The 22,929-nt window shown below is 40.0% G+C and overlaps 1 protein-coding gene across 2 annotated transcripts in view; it reads left to right on the top strand.

Moving 5' to 3' along the window:
- Positions 1-22,929, top strand: part of LYPD6B (LY6/PLAUR domain containing 6B) — a 231,713-nt gene that overhangs the window by 738 nt on the left and 208,046 nt on the right. The window lies entirely within an intron of this gene.

Genomic DNA, 22,929 nt, shown 5'->3' with positions numbered 1-22,929 from the left:
CGCTGTCGGGCGTTGGGGTGGAGGCGGAGGGTGCGCTGCATCTCCCAGGCCCTGGCCATCGGTGTGATAAAGTGGAAAAAGTCTAGAATCTAAATTCTAGTTACTAGCAGTGTGACCTTGAGCAAGTTGCTTAACTTCGCTGATTCTCAGTTTGCTCAAAGGTAAAAAGGTTATTATAATCATTACAACGGCCTGAAGTTATACGATGTTCATAAAGCCCATAGCACGTTGCTTGATGAAAGTTCCCTTTGTATTAATGTAACACTTCATGCCTTCCAGAGGTCCCCACTCCTTCCTGAACAGAAGGGAGATCCAGGAGGCTCAGAGTACCCTCCTTTAGGAGGGAAGGTTGTGGTGTGTGGTTTGGGGGGTGGCATTTTTTCCATTCTAACTTGTTCATGGCTAGGCCTCCTCCAGGCAGTTTTACTTCCTGACACCATTCTAGAAGCCCAGTTTGAGAGGTGACTGCACAGGTCCTGAATATAGAAGAGATGTTATCGGCTTGCTTTCATCGTTACTGACTGTATTTGTCAGAATTCTTTTCTTTGGGTTGGGTTTGGTCACTTGAAAATTGCTTTATGCAATATAGAAATTGATTGGGTCACATAAAGGAAAAGGCTGAGGGTTTAGCTTTAGGCATAGCTTGATCCAGGGGCTCACATAGGGTTGCCGGGCTTGTTCTCTCTTTTTCCCTCTGTGTTGACTGTTCTTAGTATGGAGTGATAAAAAGCACGGCATCTCAGGCTTATCTGTTCCTTTAGAGAGAGGGGGGATAGGAGGATGTCTCTCTTTTCTTCCGTCACCTCCATCCTTATAGCAAACGTTATTGATACACTAGACCAAAGCGGGGCCAAGCCATCTCAGTGGACAGGGAGTGGGTTTCCACCATAGCAGTGGGTACTTTGCTCAGGTGCCACTGTGATAGTCACTCCCACCCCAGGTGCCGGGGATTGGGCAGGGACAGTTCCCAATGAGAGGTCTGACTTCTGGGCAGATAAAATAGGACCTGTTCATTGCACTATCTCTGCCTTTGCTCACCACCGCTTAAAGAAAGTCTTTAGTAGAGTGTAGACTGCCTGGGTGCCATGTTCCATCTGTCAATTGTCAAGTCTTATCCCAGGCAAGGAAGGCATCCTGCATGTTCCTCCTTTGATTCCTTGTTTTGTTGTTTGCTTGTTGGTTGATTCATTCAGCATTTAATAAATGCCCAGCATACACCAGGGCCTCTGCCAAGGGTGAACATGTTTGCTTTTGAGAAGCTCACGGTCTAGTTGGAGAGGCAGATGTTTAGAGAACAGAGTCTGGGACCGTGTAACCGTCTGGGGACAAGCAAGGACTTCCCAAGGAAACTGTACTTGAGCTCTAAATTGGAGATAGTAGGGGATAGTAGGAGGAAAAGTTGCAGGGACTTCCCAGGCCAAGCGGTGTGGTGTGGTAGGGTACTTTCTGTTGTAAGTAACACTAGTTAGGTTACTTTACTGTCTTGCTTAAGAAGTCTAGAGGTAGGTGGTTCAAAGTGGCCACAGTTCTGGGTTGGCTTCTTGAAGATTCTCTGGGTTTTCCCTGCCCTGCCACAGGGTGACTGGAGCGCCATCACACCTTCACGTGATAACAGTAGAGCAAAAAGGGAGGGAGACGGCTTGCTTCTCAGTGATTCTCTAGATAACAAAGGTCAGAATTTCCCAGAGGTTCCCTGTGCCACTGGCCAGAATGGTCATGCGCCCGTGCTGAGCCAGTCACTGGCAAAGGAGGAGAGGGTGGCTGTGATTGTCGTGGCCCAGCCGTGTTCTGGAGCTGGGGGAGGGGTCACCTTCCCTGAGCACGTTGGTGCCCCTATCTGAAAATCGGAATTCTGTTAGCAAGGCAGAAAGCGAGCCTGGCTTGCCTGTCGGGCGGTTAGGTAGCCGGTCACCCGTGTCTCCTGCAGGTGGTGACAGACGATGAAAGACATGGCCTTACAGGAAGCAGGAGAAGCTCAGGACGGTAGGGGAAGGGTAGGGTGTGGCTGAGGGGAGGGAAGGAGCTGAGGTTGGAGGCGCAGTAGAGACAGGAAAACCCTGTGTTAGATGCCCTCTGGATATCACTAAGAAGCCTAAATCTCGGTCCCATTCCTCAAAGAGCTTACACTCAAAACCTGGGAAAGTTTTTCTGGGTCTGTCACAGTCCCATAGTAACAGCAACAGTGGCTCACTCTATGGGGGTAACTGTGCGGGGGATTAGGGTGGAGGAATTTAGGGAGGGGCCGTGTGCAGTTTGAAGAAGCCTCACAGCTGGTTCTGCCGTGCCTCCCACTCCCCAGTGCCCCCTTCACCTTCTCCCCTGCCCCTTATTGAGAACATTTGCTCTAAATCATGTCTTTGTTTTGGCGTCCTTACCTGTCTTCAAGCTACAGGCTGGGACTTGGAGAAGATGCAGTTAGTGGTAGATCCTGGACTAGGAAACAGTTCTCCTGATGATAGTCCAGCGGGTGAATACTATAGAGTCGTGCTCAGTAGGGAACCAGCCTCCACTGTCTACTGCTTTTAAAGCGTTTAGCCTGTTTTCATTTGAAGTATGAAGTGAGAGCTGCCTTTTGTTTCCATGTGACGTGGTGGACATGGGTGGGCATTTGGTGTTAGACTGGGCAACCAGGATACTACTTCTCATATTCCTCCATCCTCAGTGTCTAACTAGCACAGAAATTGGCAGAAAGATCTAGTCATTAACCCTGGAAGAAAGGAGGGAGAGGATGCCAACATATCTTGTTGTTTCCCTCAACAGCCCTGCCCAGGCAGAGCGTGAGGGAATGAGGTAGAGAATTGCCTTGGGCAGTCATTAATTCACAAATGTTTATTGAACACCTACTGGACAGCGGACACTGCCCTGGGGTTGAAAGGAATATATAAGAACGTTAAAATCTCTGTTCTCATGGAGCTTACGGTCTACTGGAAGGGGACCTATTTATGTTTTGTCTCCTATGTCAGGCAATGAGAAGTACTATAATGAAAAATAAGGCAAGTTAAGAGAAGCCTGCAGTAGTTGGAAACAGTCTGGGCATAGTGCTAGAAATCATCAAGGTTTAGTCTGTCTCTGGTTTCCAGCAGAGAAATATGGCCTAAGCAGGTATGGTACTGGCCAAAGAAGGCGTTCCCTTGGAGGAAGAGGATCACATATTAAATAACTTGATCTTAAAGAATTTCTTTCATGTGGAATCTCTTGGTTTGTTTGTTCTACTGTCCCTCACATTGTTACCAAACGTGATTTACAATGACTTACAAAACATGGTACCAGGTGATAAGAAATAAATGAAGAAATATGAGCAAAGGGAAAATAAGGGTCATTTCTTTCATCATTGTATTCCAGAATTGTTTAGATTTGGTAGCAGGGGAAGAAGGAAGTATGGTGATTAAAAATGTGGTGATTCATGCTCAGGGTTCATTATTTAAAAGGTGACAGTGTAAAGTTTTGATGTCTCAGAAGTTTATAACTTATTTGGGTATGTGTGAAGAGCCAGTTTTATTTGATAGGAAAAAATAGTCTGAGTTCAAAGAAAACTACTAGTATTATTTCTTTAGGTCAGTACAAAGTGCACCAAAGGTTCACAGAGATCAAAAGCCTGATTCCAGAGTCAAAATAATATGGTATAAATAAAAAATTAGTGAGAAGGTGAGTTTGGACTCATAACTGGCTGGGAAAAATACACAAATTTCAAATAAAAATTTACAGCATAGATGGGTTACACAAAGGTAATTTTGATTACCTATTTTTATTGGGTTGTTTGTTTTCTTATTGTTGAGTTTTGACAGCTCTTTACATAACCTGGATATATGTCCTGTGTCAGAAATATGATTTTCAAATCAGTTCTCTCAGTCTGTGCCTTATCTTTTTATTCCCATAGCAGTGTCTTTCTCAGGGCAAAAGTTTTTTAACTTTGGTAAATCAATTTATCAATCTACTTATGGATCAGAATTTTGTTGTTGTACCTAAGAATTCTTTGCCTAACGAAAAGTCTTGACATTTTTCTACATTTTGTTCGAGAAGCTTCATAGTTCTATGTTATACCCTTAGGTTTATGATTCATTTTGGGTTAATTCTTATGTAAGGTGTAAACTCTGAGTCAAGGATTTTTTTTTTTGGCATGTGGAATTCCAGTTGTTTCAGCACCATTTGTTGAGAAGACTATCCTTTCCCTGTTGATTTATCTTGACATTTTTGTTGAAAATCAATTGGCCATAATTGTAAGGGTTTATTTTTGGATTCTCAATTTTATTCCATTGATCTAGAGGCCTACTTTATGCCAACACTACACTCTCTTGATACTGTGACTTTATAATAAATTTTGAAAGCAAGTAGTATAAATCTCCCAATTTTATTCCTTTTCAAACTCGTTATGGCTCTCCTAGTTCCTTTGCCTTTTGATATAAGTTGTAGAGTCAGCTTGTCAATATCTGTGAAAAATTCTGCTGGGATTTTGAATGGATTGCATTGAATCTATAGATTTGTTTAGGAAGAATTGACATCTTTACAATACTGAGTATTCCAATCCATGAACACAATATGGCTTATATCTTTATTTCTGTTTTCATTTTTCTATCAGCATTTGTTTTCAGGGTATAGATCTTCCACATGTTTTGTTAGATTTATACTTAAGTATTTCATTTTGGGGGTTGCTATTGTTGCTCGTATATAGAAATACAATTGATTTTTGTATATTGACATTGTATTCTGTTACCTTGCTAAAGTCAATTATTGTTCTAGGAGGTTTATTTATAGATTCTTCGGAATTTTCTACGTAGTCATGTCATCTGTGAATAAAGACAGCTTTATTTCTTCCTTTCCAATGGGATGCATTTTTATTTTTTTTTAACACCTTTATTGGAGTATAATTGCTTTACAATGGTGTGTTAGTTTCTGTTTTATAATAAAGTGAATCAGCTATACATATATCCCCATATCTCTTCCCTCTTGAGTCTCCCTCCCTCCCACCCTCCCTATCCCACCCCTCTAGGTGGTCTCAAAGCACCGAGCTGATCTCCCTGTGCTATGCAACTGCTTCCCACTAGCTATCGATTTTATATTTAGTAGTGTATATATGTCCATGCCACTCTCTCACTTTGTCCCAGCTTACCCTTCCCCCACCCCCCGCCGTGTCCTCAAGTCCATTCTCTAGTAGGTTTGCATCTTTATTCCCGTCCTGTACCTAGGTTTTTCATAACCATTTTTTTTTAGATTCCATATATATGTGTTAGCATACAGTATTTATATTTCTTTCTGATTTACTTAACTCTGTATGACAGACTCTAGGTACATCCACCTTACTACAAATAACTCAGTTTCGTTTCTTTTTATGGCTGAGTAATATTCCATTGTATACATGTGCCACATCTTCTTTATCCATTCATCTGTTGATGGACAGTTAGGTTGCTTCCATGTCCTGGCTATTGTAAATAGAGCTGCAATGAACATTGTGGTACATGACTGTTTCTGAATTCTGGTTTTCTCAGGGTGTATGCCCAGTAGTGGGACTGCTGGGTCGTATGGTAGTTCTGTTTGTAGTTTTTTAAGGAACCTCCATACTGTTCTCCATAGTGGCTGTATCAATTCACATTCCCACCAGCAGTGCAAGAGGGTTCCCTTTTCTCCACACCCTCTCCAGCATTTATTGTTTGTAGACTTTTTGATGATGGCCATTCTGACTGGTGTGAGGTGATGCTTCATTGTAGTTTTGATTTGCATTTCTCTAATGATTAGTGATGTTGAGCATTCTGTCATGTGTTTGTTGGCAGTCTGTATAGCTTCTTTGGAGAAATGTCTATTTAGGTCTTCTGCCCATTTTTGGATTGGGTTGTTTGTTTTTTTGATATTGAGCTGCATGAGCTGCTTGTAAATTTTGGAGATTAATCCTTTGTCAGTTGCTTCACTTGCAAATATTTTCTCCCATTCTGAGGGTTGTCTTTTCGTCTTGTTTATGGTTTCCTTTGCTGTTGAAAAGCTTTTAAGTTTTGTTAGGTCCCATTTGTTTATTTTTGTTTTTATTTCCATTTCTCTAGGAGGTGGGTCAAAAAGGATCTTTCTGTGATTTATGTTACAGAGTGTTCTGCCTATGTTTTCCTCTAAGAGTTTTATAGTGTCTGGTCTTACATTTAGGGCTTTAATCCATTTTGAGTTTATGTTTGTGTATGGTGTTAGGGAGGGTTCTAATTTCATTCTTTTCGATGTAGCTGTCCAGTTTTCCCAGCACCACTTATTGAACAGGCTGTCTTTTCTCCATTGTATATTCTTGCCTCCTTTATCAAAAATAAGGTGACCGTATGTGCGTGGGTTTATCTCTGGGCTTTCTATCCTGTTCCATTGATCTGTATTTCTGTTTTTGTGCCAGTACCATACTGTCTTGATTACTGTAGCTTTGTAGTTCAGCTTTGTGGTCTGAAGTCCAGGAGCCTGATTCTTCCAGCTCCGTTTTTCTTTCTCTAGATTGCTTTGGCTATTTGGGGTCTTTCGTGTTTCCATACACATTGTGAAACTTTTTGTTCTAGTTCTGTGAAAAATGCCAATGGTAGTTTGATAGGGATCACGTTGAATCTGTAGATTGCTTTGGGTAGTGTAGTCATTTTCACAATGTTGATTCTTCCAATCCAAGAACATAGTATATCTCTCCATCTGTTTGTATCATCTTTAATTTCTTTCATCAGTGTCTTATAATTTTCTGCATATAGGTCATTTGTCTCCTCAGGTAGGTTTATTCCTAGGTATTTTATTCTTTTTGTGCAGTGGTAAATGGGAGTGTTTCCTTAATTTCTCTTTCAGATTTTTCATCATTAGTGTATAGGAATGCAAGAGATTTCTATGCATTAATTTTGTATCCTGCTACTTTACACTACCAAATCCAGTGATTAGCTCTGGTAGTTTTCTGGTAGCGTCTTTAGGATTGTCTGTGTATAGTATCATGTCATCTGCAAACAGTGACAGGTTTACTACTTCTTTTCCAGTTTGGATTCCTTTTATTTCTTTTTCTTCACTGATTGTTGTGGCTAAAGGTTCCAAAACAATGTTGAATAATAGTGGTGAGAGTGGGCAACCTTGTCTTGTTCCTGATCTTAGTGGAAATGGTTTCAGTATTTCACCATTAAGGGCGATGTTGGCTGTGGGTTTGTCATATATGGCCTTTATTATGTTGAGAAAAGTTCCCTCTATGCCTACTTTCTGCAGGGTTTTTATCATAAATAGGTGTTGAATTTTGTCAGAAGCTTTTTCTGCATCTTTTGAGATGATCATATGATTTTTATTCTTCTATTTGTTAATATGATTTAACACATTGATTTGCGTATATTGTAGAATCCTTGAATCGCTGGGATAAATCCCACTTGATCATGGTGTATGAGCCTTTTAATGTGCTGTTGGATTCTGTTTGCTAGTATTTTGTTGTGGATTTTTGCATCTGTGTTCATCAGTGATACTGCCCTGTAGTTTTCTTTCTTTGTGACATCTTTGTCTGGTTTGGGTATCAGGGTGATGGTGGCCTTGTAGAGTGAGTTTGAGAGTATTCCTCCGTCTGCTATATTTTGGAAGTGTTTGAGAAGGCTAGGTGTTAGCTCTTCTCTAAATTTTTGATAGAATTTGCCTGTGAAGCCATCTGGTCCTGGGCTTTTGTTTGTTGGAAGATTTTTTTTTTTTTTTTTGCAGTACACGGGCCTCTCACTGCTGTGGCATCTCCCGTCACGGAGCACGGGCTCCGGATGCGCAGGCTTATCAGTGCCATGGCTCACAGGCCCAGCTGCTCCACAGCATGAGGGATCCTCCCGGACTGGGGCACGAACCCGTGTCCCCAGCACCGGCAGGCGGACTCTCAACCACTGGGCCATCAGGGAAGCCCTTGTTGGAAGATTTTTAATCACAGTTTCAATTTCAGTGCTTGTGATTGGTCTGTTTATATTTTCTGTTTCTTCCTGGTTCCGTCTTGGAAGGTTGTGCTTTTCTAAGAATTTGTCCATTTCTTCCAGGATGTCCATTTTATTGGCATATAGTTGCTTGTAGTAATCTCTCATGACCTTTGTATTTCTGCAGTGTCAGTTGTTACTTTTCCTTTTTCATTTCTAATTCTATTGATTTGAGTCTTCTCCCTTTTTTTCTTGATGAGTCTGGCTAATGGTTTATCAATTTTGTTTATCTTCTCAAAGAACCAACTTTTAGTTTTATTGATCTTTGCTACTGTTTCCTTCATTTCTTTTTCATTTATTTCTGATATGATCTTTATGATTTCTTTCCTTCTGCTAACTTTAGGGAGTGTTTGTTCTTCTTTCTTTAATTGCTTTAGGTGTAGGGTTAGGTTGTTTATTTGAGATGTTTCTTGTTTCTTAAGGTAGGATTGTATTGCTATAAACTTCCCTCTTAGAACTGCTTTTGCTGCATCCCATTGGTTTTGGATCATCGTGTTTTTATTGTCATTTGTCTCTAGGTATTGTTTGATTTCATCTTTGATTTCTTCAGTGATCTCTTGGTTATTTAGGAGTGTATTGCTTAGCCTCCATGTGTTTGTATTTTTTACAGATTTTTTTTCCTGTAATTGATATCTAGTCTCATAGCGTTGTGGTTGGAAAAGATACTTGATACTATTTCAGTTTTCTTAAATTTTCCAAGGCTTGATTTGTGACCTAAGCTATGATGTATCCTGGAGAATGTTCCATGAGCACTTGAGAAGAAAGTGTATTCTGTTGTTTTTGGATCGAATGTCCTATAAATATCAATTAAGTGTATTTTAATGTATCATTTAAAGCTTGTGTTTCCGTATTTGTTTTTATTTTGGATGATCTGTCCATTGGTGAAAGTGGCATGTTAAAGTCCCCTACTATGATTGTGTTACTGTCGATTTCCCCTTTTATGGCTGTTAGCATTTGCCTTATGTATTGAAGTGCTCCTATGTTGGGTGCATAAATATTTACAATTGTTATATCTTCTCCTTGGATTGATCCCTTGATCATTATGTAGTGTCTTTCTTTGTCTCTTGTAATAGTCTTTATTTTAAAGTCTGTTCTGTCTTAGAATTGCTACTCCAGCTTTCTTTTGATTTCCATTTGCATGGAATATCTTTTTCCATCCCCTCACTTTCAGTCTGTATGTGTCCCTAGGTCTGAAGTGGGTCTCTTGTAGACAGCATATGTATGGGTCTTGTTTTTGTATCCATTCAGCCACTCTATGCCTTTTGGTTGGATCACTTAATCCATTTACATTTAAGGTATTGATATGTATGTTCGTATTACAATTCTCTTAATTGTTTTCGGTTTGTTATTGTAGGTCTTTTCCTTCTTTTTTGTTTCCTGCCTAGAGAAGTTCCTTTAGCACTTGTTGTAAAGCTGGTTTGGTGGTGCTGAATTCTCTTAGCTTTTGCTTGTTTGTAAAGGTTTTAATTTTTCCGTCAAATCTGAATGAGATCCTTGCTGGGTAGAGTAATCTTGGTTGTAGGTTTTTCCCTTTTATCACTTTAAATATGTCCTGCCACTCCCTTCTGGCTTGCAGAGTTTCTGCTGAAAGGTCAGCTGTTAAGCTTATGGAGATTCCCTTTTATGTTATTTGTTGTTTTTCCCTTGCTGGTTTTAATATTTTTTCTTTGTATTTAATTTTTGACAGTTTGATTAATATGTGTTTTGGCGTATTTCTCCTTGGATTTATCCTGTATGGGACTCTCTGCACTTCTTGGATTTGATTAACTATTTCCTTTCCCATATTAGGGAAGTTTTCAACTATTATCTCTTCAAATATTTTCTCAGTCCCTTTCTTTTTCCCTTCCTCTGGGACCCCTATAATCCGAATGTTGGTGCGTTAATGTTGTCCCAGAGGTCTCTGAGACTGTGCTGAATTCTTTTTGTTCTTTTTCCTTTATTCTGCTCTGTGGTAGTTATTTCCACTATTTTATCTTCCAGGTCACTTATCCTTTCTTCTGCCTCATTCTGCTATTGATTCCTTGTAGAGAATTTTAAATTTCATTTGTCGGTCATCATTGTTTGGTTGCTCTTTAAGTTCTTCTAGGTCCTTGTTAAATGTTTCTTGTATTTTCTCCATTCTATTTCGAAGATTTTGGATCATCTTTACTATCATTACTCTGAATTCTTTTTCAGGTAGACTGCCTATTTCCTCTTCATTTGTTAGGTCTGGTGGGTTTTCACCTTGCTCCTTCATCTGCTGTGTGTTTCTCTGTCTTCTCATTTTGCTTAATTTACTGTCTTTGGGGTCTCCTTTTCACAGGGTGCAGGTTCGTAGTTCCCGTTTTTTTTGGTGTCTGCCCCCAGTGGCTAAGGTTGGTTCATTGGGTTGTGTAGGCTTCCTGGTGGAGGGGACTGGTGCCTGTGTTCTGGTGGATGAGGCTGGATCTTGTCTTTCTGGTGGGCTGGTCTGCATCCAGTGGTGTGTTTTGGGGTGTCTGTGACCTTATTATGATTTTAGACAGCCTTTCTGCTAGTGGGTGGGGTTGTGTTTCTGTCGTGCTAGTTTTTTGGCATAGGGTGTCCAGCACTGTAACTTGCTTGTCGTTGAGTGGAGCTGGGTCTTGGCATTGAGATGGAGATCTCTGGGAGACTTTTGCCGTTTGATATTACGTGGAGCTGGGAGGCCTCTGCTGGACCAACGTCCTGTACTCTGCTCTCCCACCTCAGAGGCACAGGCCTGACACCCGGCCATGGCACCAAGATCCTGTCATCCATACAGCTCAGAATAAAAGGGAGAAAAAAAGAAAGAAAAAAAATAGTAAAATAGTTATTAAAATAAAAAATTAAAAATAATTATTAAGAATTAAAAACATTAAAACTTAATAAAAAAGAAAGAAAGAAAGAAGAGAGCAACCAAACCAAAAAACAAATCCACCAATGATAAGAAGTGCTAAAAACCATTCTTAAAAAAAAAAAAGGGCAGCCAGAACCCTAGGACAAATGCTAAAAGCAAGCTATACAGACAAAACTACACACATAAGCATATACATACACACTCACAAAAAGAGAAAAAGGAAAAAAATATATTTATCGTTGCTCCCAAAGTCCACCACCTCAATTTGGGATGATTCGTTGTCTCTTCAGGTATTCCACAGGTGCAGGGTACATCAAGTTGATTGTGGAGATTTAATCTGCTGCTCCTGAGGCTGCTGGGAGAAATTTCCCTTTCTCTTCTTTGTTCGCACAGCTCCTGGGGTTCAGCTTTGGATTTGGCCCCGCCTCTGCGTGTAGGTCACCTGAGGGCGTCTGTTCTTCGCTCAGACAGGACGGGGTTAAGGTAGCAGCTGATTAGGGGGCTCTGGCTCACTCAGGCCGGGGGGAGGGAGGGGTACGGAATGCAGGGCGAGCATGTGGCAGCAGAGGCCGTTGTGACATTGCACCAGCCTGAGGCGCGCCATGTGTTCTTCTGTTGTAGTTGTCCCTGGATCGCGGGACCCCGGCAGCGGCGGGCTGCACAGGCTCCCAGGAGGGGAAGTATGGATAGTGACCTGTGCTTGCACAAAGGCTTCTTGGTGGCTGCAGCAGCAGCCTTAACATCTCTTGCCCACCTCTGGTGTCCCTGCTGATAGCCATGGCTTGCACCCATCTCTGGAGCTCGTTTAGGTGGTGCTCTGAATCCCCTCTCTTCGCCCACTGCGAAACAAAGAGGCAAGAAAAAGTCTCTTGCTTCTTTGGCAGTTTCAGACTTTTTCCCGGACTCCTGGCTGGCTGTGGCACACTAACCCCCTTCAGGCTGTGTTCACGCAGCCAACCCCAGTCCTCTCCCTGGGGTGTGACCTCTGAAGCCAGAGCCTCAGCTCCCAACCCCCACACGCCCCGGTGGGTGAGCAGACAAGCCTCTCGGGCTGGTGAGTGCTGGTCGGCACCGATCTTCTGTGTGGGAATCTCTCCACTTTGCCCTCTGCACCCCTGTTGCTGAGCTCTCCTCCGTGGCTCCACAGCTTTCCGCCTCCCCTGTCTCTGCCAGTGAAGGGGCTTCCTGGTGTGTGGAAACTTTTCCTCCTTCACAGCTCCCTCCCAGAGGTGCAGGTCCCATCCCTATTCTTTTGTCTCTATTTTTTCCTTTGCCCTACCCAGGTACATGGGGAGTTTCTTGCCCTTTGGGAGGTCTGAGGTCTTCTGCCAACATTCAGTAGGTGTTCTGTAGGAGTTGTTCCACATGTAGATATATTTCTGATGTATTTGTGGGGAGGAAGGTGATCTCCATGTCTTACTCTTCTGCCATCTTGAAGGTCTCCTGGATGCCTTTTATTTCTTTTTCTTGCCTTATTCAACTGGCTAAGAATTCTAGTACAGTTTTGAATAAGAGTGGTGAGAGACAACATCCTTGCCTTGTTTCTTATAATAGGGGAGAAATAATTTTTCACTGTGTAGTATGGTGTTAGCTGAGGTTTTGTGTAGGTGCCCCATGAGGTTAAGGAATTTCCCTGGTATTCCTAGTTTACTGAGAGTTTTTATTATGGATGGATTTTGAATTTTGTTGAATGCTTTTTCTCCATCTATTGACAGGATCATGTGATTTTTCTTCCTATTTACTATGGTGAATTACACTGATTGATTTTCAAATGCTGAACCAGCTTTGTATTCCTGGGATAAACCCTACTTGTTTGTGATGTATTTTTGGGAGAGACTGTGTAGGATTGCTGTTATTTCTTCCTTCAGTGTTTGGTAGAATTCATTAGTGAAACCATCTAGGCCTAGAGTTTTCTTTGATGGAAGGTTTTTAAACTACAAATTTAACTTCTTTAATAGATACAGGATAATTCAGGGTACCCAGTTTTTCTTGATAAGTTTTGATAGTTTGTATCTTTCAAGGAATTGGTGTTCTTCACCTAAGTTGTCAAATTTATGGATATAGAATTGTCTTTTTTTTAACATAAACTTTTACTCTCTTTTTTGGGTGTTTAGTATTATTTGAATTTGTTTTGCTGATTAATTCTTAAAATGTGTCATAATCCTGGCTTAAATCTTAGTTTAAGAAAATCACAATTTACTACCAAAGCAGTTAGTATGGAGTTGCAGTTTTTTTATTTATTTGCATTTAAACTATATGGATATAGAATTGTTTGCAGTGTTCACCTATTATTCATTTTATGTCTTTGGGGTCTGTAGTGATGTTCCCCCTTTCATTCCTGATATTGGTAATTTGTGTCTTCATTTGTTTCCTGTCTAGAAGTTTATCAACTTGATTGATCTTTCAAAGATCAAGATTTCAATTTCATTAGTTTTGTCTATTTTTCTGTTTTCAATTTTATTGATTTCTGCTCTCTTATTTCCTTCCTTCACCTTGCTTTGGGTTTAATTTACGCTCCTATTTTCTTAAGGGGTAAGCTTATATTACTGAGCTGAGATTTTTCTTCTATAAATTTCCCTTCAACCACTGCTTTAGCTGCATTCTACAATTTTGCTATGTGTATTTTCATCTTTGTTTATTTAAAATTAAAATATTTAAAAATTTCCCTTGAAACTTCCTCTTGACCCATGTGTTATTTCAAAGTATGTCATTTAATTTTCAAGTACTTGGGAATTTTCCAGAAGTCTTCTTGTTATTGATTTCTAGTTTAATCCTCTTATTATCCCATAATATAATTTGCATGATTTTTATTCTTTTAAATTTGTTCACATTTGTTTTGTGGCCCAGAATATGGTTTATGGCGAATGTTCAGTGTTCACTTGAAAAGAATGTGTATTCTGCTTTTGTTGGGTAGAATATTCTGGAAATATTAAGTCAAGTTGCCTTATAGGGTTGTTTAGGTCTCTTGTGTCCTTATTCTTTACTTGTTTTATCACTAAGAGCGGCATGTTAGAATCTCCAACTACAGTTGTGGATTTAAAAATTTCTTCTTTCAGTTCTATCACTTTTTGATTCATGTGTTTTGACCATCTGTTCTTAAGTGGTGTTGACTGTAATAATATAATAGCTAGTTATTTTACCAGTGAAAGTGAGTTTATTCCAGAATAGCCAAAAGAATTGCAATTCAGGTATGTGAACTATGGAGGACCATAGGCAAATCCAAAGAACAAGGAAGGGGAACTTGCTTATAGGGAAAAGTGGAAAGTTGGGAGGGGCTGTGATAACCAAAGAGTCCTGTTGCGGTAAGCTGGGAGTCCAGTGTGTGGAGGCTTCTCATCGGTTGAGCTGCTATAGTCTCTGGCTGGGCTGTCCTCCAGCAGAGAGAAGTTTTCTTTTCTCTGCTGGATAGTAAAGTAGGCAGCACCTTCCTGTTTGTAGTAATTGATGGTGCATGGTGGGGTGTGAGAGCTCCCCCTTCGGACCTGTTGCAACTCCAGTTTTAGCTGAGGTTTGAATTCCACAATGCATACACGCTTAGGAATATGTCCTGTTGGAAAATTGATCCTGTTCTCATTATATACTATTCCTCTTTATTCTTGTTAATATTCCTTGTTCTGGGGTCTACTTTGGGTGTTAATCATATAGTTACAACAACTTTCTTTTGCTTAGTGTTTGTATACATATCTTTTCATGTGCTTTTAATTTTAACCTATGTCTGTATATTTAAGGCAGGTTCCTTGTAGACCTCAGAGAGTTGGATCTTACTTTTTAAACCAGTCTGACAATATCTGTGTTTTAATTGGTGTGTTAGACCATTCACATTTACTATGGTGTTAATATGGCTTAACTAGAAAGATGGTAGGTTTTTAATTATTTTTCTATTTGTTTCATTTTTCCCTTTGAGCATTTCTTATGATTCCCTTTTATTTCTACTTCTTATTTATGCTTCTTTAACATTCTTATTGATTGCCCTAGAGTGTTTATCTATATCTATATATCTTTAATTAGAATCTACTTTCAAGTAATATTACACTGTTTCATGTGTAGACTAAGGACCTTAGAGCAGTATATTCCCAATCCTTCTTTTCCATCCTTTGTGCTGTTGTTGTCATCATTTTTCTTCTACATATGCTGTAAACAAAACATTGTTACTGTTTTTGCTTTAGATCAAAGGTCAGCAAACCCTTTTTTGTGAAGTCCCAGAAAGTAAAAATTTTGCTCTGAGGCCATATATGGTCTCTACTGCACATTCTTCTTTTCTTCCTAAACAACACTTTAAAAATATACAGACCATTCTTAGCTCATAGGTCATACTAAAACAGACTGTGGGCTGGATTTGGTTTGCAGGTCATAGTTTGCTGACTCTTGCTTTAAACATGCAGTTACCTTTTATAGCAATTAAAAATAAGAAAAAGAAGAATTGTATTTGACTTTTTCATTTCTAGCACTTTTCATTTCTTTGTGTAGATCCAAGTTTTTGTTTGGCATCATATTCCTTCTGCCTATAAAACCTCATTCAGCATTTCTTGTGGTGTAGGTCTCCTAGCAGTGAATTCTCTCAGTTTTTGTTTGCCTATTGCGGTTATTTCTCCTTCATTTTTGAAAGATAATATTCACTAGGTGTAGAATTCTGGGTTGACAATTTATTTATCTTTCAGCACTTTGAAGATGTTGCTTCATTTTCTTACATGCATGCCTTCTGACAAGGTGTCTTCTGAAATTCTTATCTTTGTTCCTTTGTATATAATGCTTCATTTTCTCCCACTGCATTTGGGATTTTGTTTTTGTCTTTGGTTCTCAGCTGCTTTAATGTGATATGCCTCTCTGTGTGTTTGCATGGGAATGTGCTTGGTATTTATCCTCCGTAGTGTTTTGGAGCTTCCTGGTTCTGTGGTTTGGTATCTGTTATTAATTTTAGAAAATTTCAGCAATTATTTCTTCAAATATTTCTTCTACCCTCTTCTCTTTCTTTTCTCCTTCTGAAATTTCAGTTACACCTAGGTTAGGACTTTTGGTATTATTCCACAGCTATTGGACACTTTGTTTTTGTTTCATTCTTCTTTTTGTTTTTCCTTGTTTTAGTTGGGGATTTCTGTTGACCTACTTTCGGGTTCACTGATTCTTTCCTTGGATGTGTTGAAGCTACTGAAGAATGCCTGTTGAGAGCATTCTTCATGTCTATTACTGTGTTTAGCCTTTCCAGCATTTCCATTTGATTCTTTCTTATTGTTTCTGTTTAAAATTATCTATTTGATCTTTCATGTTGTCCACACTTCTCTCCATTAGGGTTTTTTATTTTTTATTTTACTGTTAATTATGGTTTAAATTCTGTGTCTGTTAGCTTCCCCATATGTGTCATATCTGAGTCTGGTTCTGTTAATGGCTGTGTCTCTTGGCAGTGTTGTTTTTTCTTGCTTTTTGTACACCCTGTAATGTTTTGTCAAGACGTGGACATCTTGTGTAGGACATTAGAGGCTGAGATAAATCGATTTTATTCCTGGAAATGGAATACCTTTCTATTTCTGCTAGCCCTTTAGTGTGGGGAATTGATCATTTTGGTCAGGCGTTGACTGGATTTGAGGTGTGTTGTTGGTGAGCCTATCCTCAGGGCACCACAGACTTCAGATTCCTCTAGTGACACCTTGAGTTTAGAGTTGGGGCTGGTTTGCTGAAGGGCTCTTCTCATTGTTTCAGTGTCAGCCTTTGGTCTTCCTTCTGCACTGTGGCTCAGAGTGGTCGGTCTCCATGCTCTTTCAACTCTCCCAGTAGTGTTCCATTGTTATTTGTTACTTGATGCTTGTTAGCCAGTGTCCAGGTGCATCTACCTCAGGTAAACAAGTGCTCATGTCTTGTTTCTTCCTGCAGGTGCCTGGTTCTCCTTAGATTCTGGGCTAGTTTCTTACCCTGTGACCTCAGCTGCCTGATAGATTCAAGAGAGTTATGAACTTTCAGTTTATCTGTCTTATTTGTAAGCATGGGAGTGATGTTCTTTTCGGCTCTCTACACCCTGAGCAGAATCCAAAAGCTATGATTTGATGTTTTCCAGCTCGCTCTTTTTATTACCTTCATGTAAAATCCTGGAGCTATTTTCCTTCCCTCTATGCTTTATAAAATGTCATTTTTACATTTTATACATATAAATCAGGGGTTTGCAATTCTTACCTGGGAAACAGAAATAAAATACAAGTCTTGTTTTAATTGATATATGTTGGGATCCAGGCATGGGTATCTTCTACAAGTTCCCCAGGTGATTCTGATGTATGTCTAGGTTGAGAACCCTCGGTCTAAATATGACATAACTTTTCCTTTCACAGAGGTGCTGTTCCAGTATAAACGACCAAATGAAATTTCAGGCTGTATACATTCACCCCTGTAACTTTGTGGAGTTGTTTCCCTCCTAATTGTGCCTTCAGTGGCAGTTAAGTGCCTGTGATCTAGACCGGCAGTCTCATAGAATGGGGAGGAAACTTGGAGTTCTTCCTATTTAACTTTCCACTAATGTGAATATCCTCCTTGACAATCTACGGCTTTGGTACTGCTTGGGGTCTTTCAGGGGCTGGAAGCTGTCTGCCATTCACAGTAATAAACCCCATTGTGAGACAGTTTCACTTGTTTGAGGTGTTTTCCTTCAATTGAATTGAAATTTGTCCTTTTATAAGCTACCAAATAATTTGTCTAATTCACAGCCTTGCAAACTGTTTTGAAAAAAATCCGTTTGCGTGCCCCAGTGCGCATGCCTGTGTGCATACACACACACACTCATTTGCATGACAAGCATTTTATGAAACAGCACTTACTGTTAGTCTCCTACCTCTAGATTGGTTTCATGACCCACCTATGGGTGGCTTTTTGCAGTATGAAAAATGCTTATCCAGCCCATCTTCCCCTAGACAAGCTTTCAAAGGTGTCACGACAGCTCTCCTGCCTCCTCAGAGTTTTCTTGTGCCTGGGGTAATGCTGCTTCCTTTGGCTGTGGTTCAGCTTCCTCACTGCCCTGGCCAGAGTCATGCACTAGGTGGGCTTCAGTGTGTGGAGTCTTCTGCAAATGAATGGCCTAGTTCAGAGGCCAGGGCTCTGCAAGTGGCAGGTCAGTTCAGAGTAGAGGAAGGTCTCTTGTCTTTTGCTAGACATCATTTCTAGTCCTGTGGCCCAAATTCAGTGGGATGTAAGCTGAAGCCATCTCCTGAGGAACATTGTTGATGGCTTTTCTTTGTAATTTTTACGTGTCCTTCCACTTTTTTCACATTAATAACACATTATTCTAATTAGCTACATATGCATCCTTATTTTTCAAGAGACTGAACTCCTTAGACGTCAAGAAGATTATTTCCTTCTTTTTCTCTGTAGTGACGAGTACAAAAAAATTTTAATTTGTTGAATTAATCTTAGAAAACTGTGTTCCCAGTCAAGAAACTTTGAACTTTGAGCACCATTGCCTTGCCCACAGTTGTGCTACCAACCTTATCTATAACTTAACAAGGGGGCAGTGGACAACCCGGGAATTTAGATGAACTTGTCACCTTGATACTCATGCACAAGACACTGTGGCCGGTGCTGGGTGAGATGCCCAGTATTTCACAGCCTATGGCCTGGTTGGGGACACATGCCATGTAGGATGAGTGTCAGTGGGTGGGCATGTGCTCTTAGAGGTCACGGATGAAAGAAAGGTCACACAACTGGTCAGGTAAGACTTGATTTTGACCTTGAAGGTTAGCATTAGACATATGCAATGGAAGGTATTTAGGGTTGGAGAGGATTTGGAAGGAGAAGAATGCTATTTTAATAGTCTCCCAAGCTCTACAAAATCTTTGTTTTCTCTGGGAGTGGCTTGGATCTATAGGATCTGAGAGAAACCGTAAGTAAGATACAGAGGGAAATATAATTTGAATTGTTTCTATAGGAAGGATAGACATTAACCAAAGGTAATAGGCTCTATTTTCCTCACCCCCTTCCCCCATGTCTGAGTCTTCATGGACTCTGACTCTGACAGTTGTAGTATGGGAGTGACTTCTTGTTATGGTGAGGGTTCAGCTTACCAGGGGCCACCTCAGGGCTGTTCGTTTTAGCTCTGCCTCTTTGTGGTTTCCATCACCTTTTAGAGCAGCATTCACAGCTATTGACTAATTTTTTCTACTTTCTCTCAGAGGGCTCTTAAACAGATGTATTAATAAGAAACATACATTCGCAAAGTATGTCATATCTACCACTCCTCAAGATCCACTGCATCTGTGAGACAGTCTTCTGAGTATTCTTGTGAGACAGTGACACCATCAAAATATTGCGTGAAAATCAGATATTGGATCATTGGTGTCATATTGAAAACATCTCATTCATTTTGGGACTATTTTGCTGTGGTAGGAAAATAGGGATGGAAGTACATTATGAAAAAAATAGGCGCTTTGTGTAGTATTTGTCCCTCAGCGAGGTATGGGGACCACAGCTCCTAAGCAACTACAAGAGTAGTTAGAATGAAGATGAGGGCCATGAGTAATCCCCCGATGTCTTGCTCTGCAGGGTAGGTATTAGTGTTATCGAGAAAAGTACATCATACATTCCTCTTAGAATCTAGTGCCAGGGTGGTAGTTTATCTTCTGGGAAGAACTGATAAACAGTGGAAACCTGTATAAGTCTTTATATTTCTTTGTGCCCTTGCAGCCAGGAAGCCTGGAGCTAAATGTAAAAATCCTCAACTATCGTGATAATTTTATTTCAAGTTGTAAGGACAAAGATTTCCTATCTTAATATGACTTCATCTTTTTTTTTTTTTTTTTGCAGTACGCAGGCCTGCCACTGCTGTGGCCTCTCCCTTTGCGGAGCACAGGCTCCGGACGCGCAGGCTCAGCGGCCATGGCTCACGGGCCCAGCCGCTCCGCAGCATGTGGGGTTTTCCCGGACAGGGGCACGAACCCGTGTCGCCTGCATTGGCAGGCGGACTCTCAACCACTGCGCCACCAGGGAAGCCCCTCATCTTTTTAAAAACAGTAACAGTGGTACATGTTCATTTTAGAAAAGGTGGAAAATAATAGATTACCTTCCCCATCAGATATTTTCCTGCCGCTCAGTAGTCGGCACCGTTATGTTTTACTCGTTTTCACTTATAAGCATATGTGTGTATATATATTTTTTTCTTAAAAAATGAAATGATACCTTTCACACTATGTTAAAACTTTATTTAAAAACCTTAATCTTTATAAACATTTTCCATGTCTTTAAATATTCGTGCACAGCAGTATTTTTTAATGGCTAGTATAATATTCCATCATGAGGCTGTATCTTGTTAGCTTGATTCAGCCTTCTGCTCCTATAAACAACTCTGTCATGTACATGCTTGCAGCCAAGTCTCAGCACATCCATGATTATTTCCTTAGAATAGAGTTTCAAGAAGTGACACGATTGCTTAAAGGGCTGTAATATTTTTAAGGCTTTAGATATATATTTCCATGTTGTCCTCCATAAAGTATGAGCTAATCGCCTAAAGTTTGAGAGTGCCTCTTCCCCAAGCATCTTGCAGTTCCAAAGTGATTATTGTTCAGAATCTCTATCAGCAGGAAGGACTTCAGGCTGTGGCCACTTGAGGAGGTTGCACATCCTCTTCCCCAGAAAGCAACTCTATACCTGGACAAAATGAGCAGAAACAGCTGTTCCATCACTCTGGTAATCCATCCATCACACGATGGTCTGTGAAGCTGCCCCTGCCCTGTGGGTGCAGAGGTGTTGTCTCAGCAGGGGAGGACCAGCCCCTTTGCTGCCCAGATCAGAGGGACTCCCTGCATTTGTGCTGGGCAATGCCTGCACCCAGTGAGTGTTTTTCCAGATCCCTTCTCCCCTGTTTCAGTTTACTTTGAATCTTTAAAAAATAAAAATATTCTTCTATTATAAACATTTATATTTATTACAGGAAAAGTGAGAAATAAACATAAAGAGAAGAAAATTAAAAACATCTATAAGCCCTCTTAGTGCGTATTCTATATCAACTCATTTCAGTAGGACTTTCTGCAATTTCAGAAATGTTCTGTGCTGTCCAGTACAGCAGCCACTGTCTTCCCGTGTTTACTGAGCACTTGATGTGGCTAGTGTAACTGAGGTAGTGAGTTCTTAATTTTGGTTAATTCTTACTAATTTAAATTTAAATATCCTCCTTGGCTAGTGGCTGTAGTGTTGGGCTGCCTGGTTCTATTATTTCTGTAACATGGAGGCATGAATACATACATATATAGTTTAAAAAAACAAAAATAGGATCATACTGCCTATTGTATTTTGTATCCTCCTTTTTCTGGTTAACAATATATCGTAAACATAATTTTAATAGGTGACGTATTAAACTGAATGGATGTACCATAAATGGTTTAACAAAATCTCTGTTGTGCCTTCAGGCTATTCCCAATAATTTGGTATTATAAACAACATTGAAGATAATCTTTAGAGCTACAGTTGTGACATTATTTATTGAGGATAAATTCTTATAATTTGATTTATCAGGTAAAACATGATACCATTTTCCAGACCTCTCTTTCAAGAAGTTCTACTAGTGAACAGTCTTACCAGCATGAAAATATATGAAAGTATCTCACCATTATTACTGTTAATTAATTGAGATAAATACATGTGCCATAAAATTCACCCTTTTGAAGTACACAATTCAGTGGTTTTTAGTATATTCATAAAGTTGTGCAACCATCATCACTACCTAATTCCAGAATGTTTTCATGACTCCACAAAGACATCTCATACCATTAACAATCACTCCCCGTTCCCTCCTTCCCTCATCCCCTGACAATCTCTATTCTCTATTATATGGATTTGCCTGTTCTGGACATTTCATATAAATGGAATCATTCAATATGCAGCCTTTTGTGCCTAGCTCTTTTAGTATAATGTTTTCAAGATTTAAGTTTCATAAATCAGTACTTCATTCCTTTTAATGGCTGAAAAATACTGTATTATATGGATATACCATATTCTGTGTCTCCATTCATCTCCATTCATCTTGATGGAGATTTGGGTTTTTTTTATTTTTTGACTATTATGAATAATGCTTCTGTGAACATCTATGTACAAGTTTTTGCATGGACATTATATTTCCATTTCTGTTGGGTATATACCTAGGAGTGGAATTGCTGGATCATATGGTAAGTCTGTGTTTAACTTTTTGAGGAACTGTCAAACTTTATCCAAAAGCAGCTCTGTCATTTTACATTCCCACCAGCAATGTGTGAGGGTTTCAGTTCCTCCACATCCTCACTGACATCTTTTATTGTCCATCTTTTTGCTTATAGCTATCTGAGTCGGTATGAAGTAGTATCTCTTTGTGGTTTCAATTTGCATTTTTCTACTAACTAATGTTGTTGAGTATCTTTCATGTACCTATTGGCTATTTATATCTCTTCTTTGGAGAAATGTCTATTAAAATACTTTGCCAATTTTTTTTAAACATCTTTATTGGAGTAAAATTGCTTTACAATGGTGTGTTAGTTTCTGCTTTACAACAAAGTGAATCAGTTATACATATACATATGTTCCCATATCTCTTCACTCTTGCGTCTTCCTCCCTCCCCCCCTCCCTATCCCACCCCTCTAGGTGGTCACAAACCACCTAGCTGATCTCCCTGTGCCATGTGGTTGCTTCCCACTAGCTATCCACCCTACGTTTGGTAGTGTATATTTGTCCATGCCACTATCTCACTTCGTCACAGCTTACCCATCTCCCCCCCCCTCCGCCATATCCTCAAGTCCATGCTGTAGTAGGCCTGTGTCTTTATTCCCATCCTACCCCTAGGCTCTTCATGACATTTTTTTTTTCTTAGATTCCATATATATGTGTTAGCACACAGTATTTGTTTTTCTCCTTCTGACTTACTTCACTCTGTATGACAAACTCCAGGTCCATCCACCTCACTACAAATAACTCAGTTTTGTTTCTTTTTATGGCTGAGTAATATTCCATTGTATACATGTGCCACATCTTCTTTATCCATTCATCTGTTGATGGACAGTTAGGTTGCTTCCATGCCCTGGCTATTGTAAATAGAGCTGCAATGAACATTTTGGTACGTGACTCTTTTTGAACTATGGTTTTCTCAGGGTATATGCCCAGTAGTGGGATTGCTGGGTCGTATGGTAGTTCTATTGGTAGTTTTTTAAGGAACCTCCATACTGTTCTCCATAGTGGCTGTATCA

The sequence above is a fragment of the Monodon monoceros genome, unplaced genomic scaffold, assembly GCF_005190385.1.
Source record: "Monodon monoceros isolate NGI ecotype Baffin Bay Population unplaced genomic scaffold, NGI_Narwhal_1 Super_Scaffold_16, whole genome shotgun sequence".
NCBI classification, from domain to species: Eukaryota; Metazoa; Chordata; class Mammalia; order Artiodactyla; family Monodontidae; genus Monodon; species Monodon monoceros.
This window is presented reverse-complemented; position numbering and strand designations above follow the sequence as displayed.